Raw genomic sequence first — 10,570 nt, 5'->3', positions numbered from 1 at the left:
ATGTCAGCAGCTAGAACAGGTCTGCACCCGCTGTAGAGTCTGCATCTTGCCATCTGTTAGAGAAAAATCCTAGACAGAAACATAGAGCATAACAAATAGGAAGGAAATGTTGCCAAGCTGGTGGGCTGTGAGCACTTCAGTGTATGCATCTGGAAAGGAACAGGATCTCTCCTAACACGTAATGAAAACTGTTCAGGGTGGTGCCACTTCATACAGTACTGTGAGTCACAGGATACGTCCATACAAGTCCTAGCACCTCATATGAGAGGTGTGCACATCTGGATGCAGTAATTAGAGGATGGCTTTCTGCTGTAGCTGTTCACATCCAGACGCAGCTAACGCAGATGCCAGGGAGCATCTGAATAAAATTCAACAGGGGTGGCGTACTCTGAAGAACTCCTTGAAGACCTGAGACTCTTGAAGATTTACTCCTCACACTTGAAAAACCTATCACATGCCCTTTGTTTCAGCGATAGGACACACATGGTGCGAGTCAGTGTTCAGGATGAAGATCCAGATTGAGGGATCCAAACAAAGCCAGCAGCTAAAAGACAATCTGAAGGTCAGGGGAAGGACTAGCAACAACATGCTTCAGTTGTTAGCCAGCCCAGGAGCAACTGCAAGTTCTGGCTGCTCTCACCAGTCAGTCGCACGGGGTTACTTTAGCATGACCCAAAGTGGTTGCTTATTCAGTCATTCCTGCCAGGCCTCACTGGCAGGGAGGTCTGGTCCAAACCTAGGACCCAGAAACAAGCACTTGGTTTTTATTTGAGAAAATAAACAGAGCTAGAGTTTCAAACTGTGGGTGTTAAACACCCATGAAGAACTTGCACGGTACAGGTCATTCTCCCTCCTCGGCTTGAAATATTCCACATGAAAATCTGGCAGACCATATCTAAGAAACAAACACATTTGTCCAACTGTGGGATCTATTTTGAGACAATTCTTAACCAAAGAAGGGCTCAGCCTGAAGAAAACATTTTTCCCAGTCACTGGTAAATTGCAGAAATAATTTTCAAATATGCCTAATGTTGAACAAACTCTGCTATTAAAGTAAAAGCCTAAATTCAGGGACTTCAACAGAAGCCAGTTAGTGCCAGACAGAAAATGCTTTTGACAGTTTCCCCCACATAATACCCAGTTTTGGAAAAACTGTAGGAAGATTAGTGTCCAATGAAGCTGATATGAGAAAAAAATAAAGACAGTGTTCACTCTTTCAGCTTCTTGCATTTGTGTAATTCTCCTCTTGCAAATGATAATCCTGTCAAATGTCATGACTATTTTGTAATTTTGTTTTTTAACTGACAGGATACTTGAATGACCATTACTAATATCTCTTGGTATGCAAAGCATGGCCATGATACAATGCAGCAAAACTTTATAATTCAGAGAGCAAAATGGTTAAATGTAAACTTCAAACATTTTTCTTCTCATATATAGATTTGTAAGAAGAGATTTTTAGAAGACAGTGATAGATTTTCACCAATATTCTTACGTTCTACATGAGTGAAGATTGTGTGATGATTTAACTGCATCACAGTGTAACTTCTTTGGGAAGCTAAACTCATTTTAACTGGAATAATTCCAGCTTTGCATTAATATCTCTCAGAGCAGAACTCAGTATTTATCTTTCCTTTAATCAGTAAACTGTCTTTCATTCTTATAGGAAATCTCGCTGAACCTGATGTAGTAGCTATGTATCATGTGGGACAACTGATTTACAAGGGTCATACAAATTACAGCTGCCACTGAGATTTGTCATGCATTGCCTAAACCCAAGTTTTAGTAAATATTGAAGAAGTGCAAGATTCTTGCACTTTTGATGACATTTTGCCATGCTGACAAAATAAGCACCATGACATTTTATAAAAGTTACATTTCACAGGAAATTAAACAAAAATGTATTTGTTGCAATTTAATTAAAGCAAATAACAGAAGTTCTACATTTCTTATAAAGCAGAAATTCCAAACTTATTTTGGATTTATTTATTAGAGGAAGAATGTGAATAATTTAGAATAGGAGATTCTGAGTTTTCAAAAATGCGTAGATTTTCTTGCAGCTCTGGAAATCCCCAAGAGAATGGAATTACAAATCACAACACTATCAACAGTCTCTTCAGAAAATTTATAGGGATCTCTAAATGAATAGTTAAAATACCATATTTCTTCAGGATAGTTACATGAACAATTTTGACGGCAAAGCCATTGTACCTATGCTGACAGAACCATATAGTGAGAGCAGAGTTTTTATCCATTTTGACTCTTGGCTCCTTTGCTGCAGATTATGACACTTCTATAGTGAAGAAGGTGGGAGATTGCAGGGAAGGGAAAATCTCACAGCAAACGAAGTTAAGTGCTCTCCCAGACAACCTCGATCCCATCATAGCCCGATTTCTTGCACAGGGAATTGCAAAACTTATTCAGAACATAATTAATTGCATATGAAGAGGGTATATTAGCTTGTAAGATATACATTCTTTGGGACTTCTTATGGATATGGAGTCCAAACAATAATTTGCAGAAAAGGGAAATCTAAGCCTTTCATAAATATATTTCTATATTTTCTATCTTTTTTTTTTAAAATTTAATTTTATGCAATTTTATTTTTTTTGTGGCTTGAAGTATAGTGAGATCTTATTTCCTGGAAGTTTTTTTCTGCGTCTGTACTTTGGAAGTGTTCGGAATGCCACAGTATTACTGACAAATACACTGTATATTTCCAAAGTATTGGCTGCTGTTTGGCTTGTTTGGCTACTAAAACTATCACAGTAGCTTTAATTCTGTTTAATAGTGTAAGCTTTATTCTATCCAGAAAATATGATTCCAGTAAGCACAGACAGGTTTTGCTGTCATTCTGATGATTTCCTATGCAATCTACTAAGATATTGTTATAATGGTTATAATGGAAAAAACACTTATTTATTAAGCACCAGTACTTTTTTCAACATACAAATATAAACATGGGATTTACTTATACTCTGTGTTGATGCAATGTAATTTATTAGTCTCCATTTTCTTGATTTATTTCTATATACTATCATTCTTCAGTTATTTCTTTTTGCTAGAAACCAGTTTGTTACATGCAGAAACTTCCCTGGCACTTCTGCTTTCTGTTACATGTAAAGATCATTTTGTTTGTTTTCTTGATGATTTTTCTGGTTAAAAATATTTCTTCTTTCTCATGCTATTTTACTGTCAGGCATCTCAAAGTTTCACTCTTAGAATACTCAATCTGTAAGTATTTGTGGGGTAGAGCTATTTGTTTCCATAATTTTTTTCGTTGCTGTTTTAAACATAAACAGTTAATTGTTTGTTCTTAGGATATGGATAGAGCTGATGCCAAGGAATTTCCCCAGAGCAAGGAGGTTTTTTTTTGTTTGGCCAAATGTGCAGCACATCTAAATTGATATAAATTCACTGAAAAAAAAAAAGAAAAAAAAAAAGAAAAAAAAAAAGACACATTCCTAATTTATATTTTCATAATCTAAACCAGTTTTGTTGAATTCACAATGTGTGGAAGGTTGGTGTGTATGTATCATTTTGATCAATTCATACATATCACATTAAAGAGATCCAGGAATAAATTTAGATGTCAAGAACTGTAGTCTTATATTTATATCCTTGCTTCTAAATGGGAGATACGTATATGATGGATGGACCACTTGGTGGGTAAGGAATTTGCTGGATGGTCACACTCGAAGAGTTGCAGTCAATGGCTCAATGTACAGGTGGAGATTGGTGATGGGTGATGTTCCTCAAGGGTCGGTATTGGGACTGATGCTCTTTAACATCTTTGTCAGTGACATGGACTGTGAGAATGAGTGCACCCTCAGCAAGTCTGCCAATGACACCAAGATCTGTGGTGCAGCAGACATGCTGGATGGAAGGGATGCCATCCAGAAGGACCTGGACAGGCTTGAGAGGTGGGCCTGTGGGACCCTCAAGAGGTTCAACAAAGCCAAGTGCAAGGTCCTGCATCTGGGTCAGGGCAATCCCAAGGACAAATACAGGCTGGGTGCAGAATGGATTGAGAGCAGCCCTGAGGAGAAGGACATGGGGGTGTTGGTTGATGAGAAGAAAAACATGAACCAGCAATGAACACTTGCAGCCCAGAAAGCCAACAGTATCCTGGGCTGCAACAAAAGCAGTGTGGCCAGCAGGCTGAGGGAGGTGATTCCCCACTTCTGCTCTGCTCTTGTGAGACCGCACTTGGAGCACTGTGTTCAGCTCTGGGGCCTCCAGGAGGACATGGACATATTAGAGCAATTCCAGAGCAGGGCCATGAGAATGATCATGGGGCTGGAGCACCTCTCCTACGAGGACAGGCTGAGGGAGTTGGGGTTGTTTAGCCTGGAGAAGAGAAGGCTCCAGGGAGGCCTTGCAGAGGCCTTCCAGTGCCTAAAGGGGGCCTACAGGAAAGCTGGGGAGGGACTCTTTGCCAGGGAGTGTAGTGGCAGGACAAGGGGTAATGGCTTTAAACTAAAAGAGGGGAGATTTAGAATAGATGTTGGAAGAAATTCTTTACGTTTAGGGTGGTGAGGTCCTGGCACAGGTTGCCCACAGAAGCTGTGGATGCCCCATCCCTGGAAGTGTTGAAGACTGGGTTGGATGGGTCTTTGGGCAACCTGGTCTGGTGGGAGGTGTCCCTGCCCATGGCAGGGGGGTTGGGAATGGACAGTCTTTAAGGTCCCTTCCAGTCCAAACCATTCTGTGATTCTATTATTTATTTATTATGGGAACAGAAGATGTAAGACTGGTTGCCACACAAGATTCTTTTCATCTGCTTTGCCTTATGGTTGCTAACTTTAATCCTTATCTTTTTCTTTCTTTCTTTCTTTCTTTTTTCTTTTTTCTTTTTTTTCCTCCTTTAAGGAGGCCTTAATGTCTTAAAAAAACAAACAAACAAAAAAACAACACAGGCAATAATTGTAATTTATATAAAAATGGAAAACTGAGGAAAAAATCTCCCAACCCCTTGATAGAAAGATTATTAATGTCATTCATATAAGCTGTTATTCATATTGCTGGGCACATGGTTCTGATCAAATTCATTTTTTTCTCACCATTTTACACATCATACGAACAAAATGTCATATTAGATTGGCATTTGCAGGACAAAACAATTGCCACCAGGATGTTTTGAAGAGAGCTTTGTTCTTTTCATACATCCTTTTCCAGTTTTCTTGGTAAAGAAAGAAATCTCAAAAAATTTGAACATAACTTTGCAGTCTGTTTGCTCTGTGCCTCGCCAGCATGCAGACTTGTACGCTTCTTTTACGGAGCATGGATTTGCTAAAAGCAATTATAACCACATAGCAAAACTTAAGGCAGTCAAGGAAGAGAAGGCATTAAAATGAAAGAACCTGGAGAAATGTCTTGCAAAGAAGAGATGTCAAGAGCCACTAGTATTTTGTATGAATGAAACTATGCAGATATTGCCCAAACCGCCACAGTGAGAAAGTGTGGTAAGGAATATTGACTCTGTCATACAGATGATGTGCAAAGGAGCCCAGCCAAATTATGGCTCCTGGATAAAGCCAACAGCAAGCATAATCATGCGGGGCTGGGATGTGGCATGTGTCACCTTTGTTATGCCCCTATTTTTGGTTCTCTTCAACTACAAACTAGGATGACTCAGAACACCTAAACTTTGGATTCACTTTAGGCTCTTGGTGTTTCCTGGGGGCTGAGATCCACCGCTGTCTTAGGCTGCCTGTTTTCCTGGGAGAAAGTGGAAGCCTGGGTGTAGACAAGGGAAAACAGGCCTTTTGTGACTGATACTGATCCACCTGAGAGTCAGGCCCTCCCATAATTTCAAGCTGGGGCCTTTCTAGTGTTGGAGGGTGGGCTGGCAGTACTGCAGAGCCTTTTTCTGCCATGGAAAAGGAAACACTGTGAGAAGGACATTCTCCTTCCCATCATCCCAGGACTAGCATTAAACCACAGAGGTGTCTTCACACTACTTCCTTCATATTGTGTTCATGAATATTTCATTCCTAGAATGAAAAGTTAAACAGCCACAGCTAAAGCTAAAGGATTTGTTTCATTCCACTCGCTACATCCACTACTCAAAAATGAAACAACTGCAGGAACATGGGAGATGTGGCGTGACTCCACCTCAAGTGGAGAAAGAGACCAAACCCAAAAGGACACTTGTGTCATGGTGGTGCTGAGGAGACAGTCTAGAATGGAGATAGAAAAAGTATTTGAAGTGGAAGCACTCCTGCTTCCACATTTCATATTAGCTGCAATGGCCAGATCTGTGTGAAAAAGCTGGCTTCTCCAAATACCTTCAGATCTTCCTTATTCTCTTTCTATCTGTGTACCTGTGAAACCTGGGAACTTCACTTCAGGCTGTGACTAGTAGGAAGTGTCCACATAAAAAAATGCTGATAGGCAGCATATAAGCCGTAGTGAGCTGGAAGACCAAGCTTTGATCTTACTAAGGTTTAATTCTTCATGTGTGTGATAACATCTTTAACTCTCAGACTGAGCTTTGGAAATGTTTCTTATTAAAGACAATGAGAAACAGGAACGGATCCTTACACTTACAAAAATACTTATATTTGTACAAATCACTTTTCAAATGGAATTGCTCTTGCAGTACTACAAAGACAACAATGGCTTTTATGGCAGCAGGGAAATTCTTCAAATAACACTCAAGACTTTTAGAATTAGCAAAGATCCTCCTTAGCCACTATAGATAAAAGCCTAGCTCCTGGAATTCAGTGGGAGCTTCATCATCAATTTCAGTGGAGTCTGGATTTCAACACATAAGTATGAAGTCATAGAAATTAGAGACAGAAAAAGCTTCTTAATCATTCAGACTAGAGGCTCCCAAAATCTTTTTAATTTTGCATTTTTTCCCCAAGGACTTTTCCAGCATCCAAGAGCATTTCATAGTCTCTTTTAATCTGAGATCCTCTTTTCCTGCTTTCCTTCCTAAGCATCAGACTCCTTATTTAGCTGAGGAGCTGAGGAGCAGAGGCAGCAGCTTGGAGCTTGTGGTGGTCCATGGACCTATGGGTCCATGTCATTTCTCCCTCCTATTCCTCAACAGCAACAACACCCGCTTGTGCTTCCAGAAGGATGAGGAGGAGCTTCTGTCCCCCCATTTCACTCACAGGATTCTTTCTGCTGTAATGAACACATGAAGATCTTTACCACTTGAATAACCCCCAGGAGTCCCCATGATCCCAGCTTTGGCCACTATAGTTTTAATGTATCCTGCACCACTTCAGCATCATACTCTAGAGTGAAGCTTCTCCATCCTTTATAGGATTTACACATCTCATTTGTTTAATGGTCTAAAAATCTCCATTAAGTCATAGACTAACCTTAATAGTGAGGGTGCAATATCACAGGATGATCAATGTGGTGTTCTCCAGGCATGAGGAAGGCAGCACCTACTCATACTATTTGAAAGCCATAGCAGATTTTGTCTACATGGTTTAAACTGATAGATTTAGGCAGTCTTCCTAAAAAAAGGAGGATGAGTCAGAGAGGGAGCAAGCATCAGTGCCAGGACATCATTATTCATATCTTTTTTGTGGAAAGAAGTAATCTAATGGAACCTCACATAAGATCCTGTGAAGAGAGTTGAGCAGGTGCATTAGTACAGTTTCAAAAGAGACCCAGATATCTGGAGTTATTAAAGCTGCTAAAGCAGCAGGTTACCTGCAGGGATATTTTCAGAAGTGTCAAGGGACCTTTTGATTGCAGCTAGGTCTGGGAATCTCTGAGTGCTCTGTGTGTCTGTCTCCTGCACAACGCCTTTGATGGTCAGGTTTGAAGACACTGAAGAAAATGTCTGTAAGTAACGAGCTGCTTCCCTTTTGTGCCTGTTGAGAGTTCACTGTTAAGAAGCTTTTATATCCCTTCTACTTATTTTATGTGTTCTTATTTCTACTTTATTATTTCTAGCTATGTCAGACAACTTGACCCCTGATAATGTATCACATAATATTCCTCAGGTGCTGAAACACAAGACAGGTGCAAGAGGGATGCTGAGAATGGGGCTTCCTGGAGTGGATGCAAGCACAGAAGGTGGCAGGGGTTCCTATAGGGCTCTGTGGCTGCACTACAGTGCAGGTGGGATGCTGGTACCCTCTGGTCCGCTTCCACCCACATTCAGAGATTGGGTTACCCCAGCAGTAAGGTAGGCAAACTCACTTACTGCCAGTCAGCTGATGTAGATAAGGCTGGGCAAACCCAGCACGTGATGCTGAAGAACCTGAAAGAGGGCTTGTGTCTCAGCTTACCCAAGCTGCATTCATGTGTTAGCATTTCCAGACTTTCCTCACAGGTAGTTCTTCTTGCTTCCAGGTTTTAAATGTGGTTATGTTTGATTAGCCCTGTGGGTTAGTACCCAAGAGGGGCATGATGTTTACAATGCAGATGTCTTACATGGGAGCTGGTTCCCAGCTTCTCCCTATTGTCAATGTCAAAAAAAAGACATTTTTAGGATTTGGCTAACAGATTTACTTTAGAAGTCTTACTCAGAAAGAGACAAGCAGTGCCTTACAGGTGCCTCTTCCCATAACTGCCTAAAAGAACTTAGATGAGCAGCTCAGACGTAGACATTTACATTGCTGACACACACATGAAGTAAGATGAAACCCAGCTAGATACCTATTAAGACACCTATATATATATGTATAACGTTTTCATTTGGAGGTACTGAAATTAGTTCTTACAAATCTAAATTAAGCTCAAAATTAGAAATGTATTTATGGTTTCTAGACATTCAAACATGGAAATTGGTCTCTTCAGGTTTGTAGTGAAGAAATGTATTTATCTTTTCATCATCTTTTAGTTCCTCTATGATAGAATCCTATAGTTTTATTGCTGCAGGACTACAACCCATATCTACAGAGCAAGGCCTATGTATCTGGTGACCTAGACAGCTGTGAATTCTCAGACGGGGTCTAGAGTATGTGAACCATATGTTTGCCATGCCCATAAAATGCTGGAATTGGGCTCATCTGTAGTTAACCACTGCTGTGTGGGGTGGGTATATTGTACAGACTACAGATGAATATAAAGGTCTAGGTAGAGATACCTAGGAAGAGTACCTAGTAAGATCACTTTGTATTGGAGAAGGAACATGTTAGTGAACATACTGCTTGCTCTTTATAGCAGATATGTATTTACATGAACTTATCTAGGGGCCCAAGATGCAGTTCTCAGTTTTTCTATCTTCTTATCAACATCTGAGTTCTGCAGAGCATTATAGTTTAACATGTGATTGTTGGGGAAGCAGAAGATCACATTCTCTGAAGTTTCATGTATGTGAAAAAATATGATAGCATTTGATTTTAAAAACTACTTCTCAAGAACTGCATAGCAAATCACACATGAACTCTCCTTTTTCCAATTAAAAAGCCTACCTTTAAGAAATGTGGCAATAAGCAGAGGCACATGGGCTGTTTGGCAGCCTGCCTGAAAATCCCTGTGCCCTACAAATAATGATTATACTACAGAGCATCTGCCGTCCAGAAATAGACTATACTGTCTTGAACCTGTGATAGTGTCTTTCTACACAACATGGTGGAGGAGTAAGCATTTTTTAATCTTCTAGATGCAGTATTTAATTTATTATTATTTTTAATTTATTTAAATTAGAAGTGTAGTTAAACAATGCTCAATAATGCATAATGTTAGTAAAATATTAAAATATATCATACATTCTGCTTCAGATTTCTTCATATGAATGTTAAACATTTAGTTTCTTGTTATTTAAAGGTAGATCAGTTCTACCAGAAAGTTGTTTTCCAGTTGTCTGCTATTAAAAGTTTCAACTGATTGAGATAAATGGCTGACATCTCCAAATAAATGTTTCAGACAACATACTAAATATAGAGAGCTGTCAGGGCAGGTCAAGCCATTGAAACCATTCCTTCTCCACCCACAATAGGGGAAGTATTTTCATTCTCATCAGGGACTCAGCTAATTAATCAAAAGTCAATCCTACCTCTTTCTTTACAAGCAGAGGCATCCAGGGAAAGCGCGGGGAGGTCATGAAGAACGAAAATTTCTCCAAAAGGCTGGGTAGAAAGAACAAGCTGTAAATAGCTGGAATAGTTATGAACTGGAGAGAATGAAAATATTTGCTTTTTTTTTTTTTTTTTTTTGAGGTCACAGTGCATCTCTGTTAGAAATTAATGGGCACTCAGCACCTTGATAATTGTACCACTCTTACATCAAAACAGATGTACTTATATCTCCTAATGTTAAAGGTGCGTGAATATTGGATAATGGTACTGCTTTTTCTCCTCTGTGTTTCAGTGACTTGAGTAGAATTCAGAGGGGTTTCCTCTGACTGCTGAGCAAGGAAAATGGTAATTATTCTCCACTCTCAGGACTTCCAAAAGAATACGATGTTAACAACTGAATGGCAATTTAGGAAGATTATGGACAGGCTCTTCCAACCTATGGTTTGGCAAAAAAGAAGAATTTAAAAAGCAAAAGATTACATGTCAGGCACTTGTCAGTACTAGAGCAGCATTAACAGGAATGCCAACTCAACTCTCCCATATATTTCTAAGTGGGTCAATTTAAAAACTTGTAG

Source organism: Anser anser (genome assembly GCF_964211835.1).
Source record: "Anser anser genome assembly, chromosome: 3".
Lineage (NCBI taxonomy): Eukaryota > Metazoa > Chordata > Aves > Anseriformes > Anatidae > Anser > Anser anser.
The sequence above is the reverse complement of the archived record's forward strand: the minus strand, read 5'-3'. Positions refer to the sequence as shown.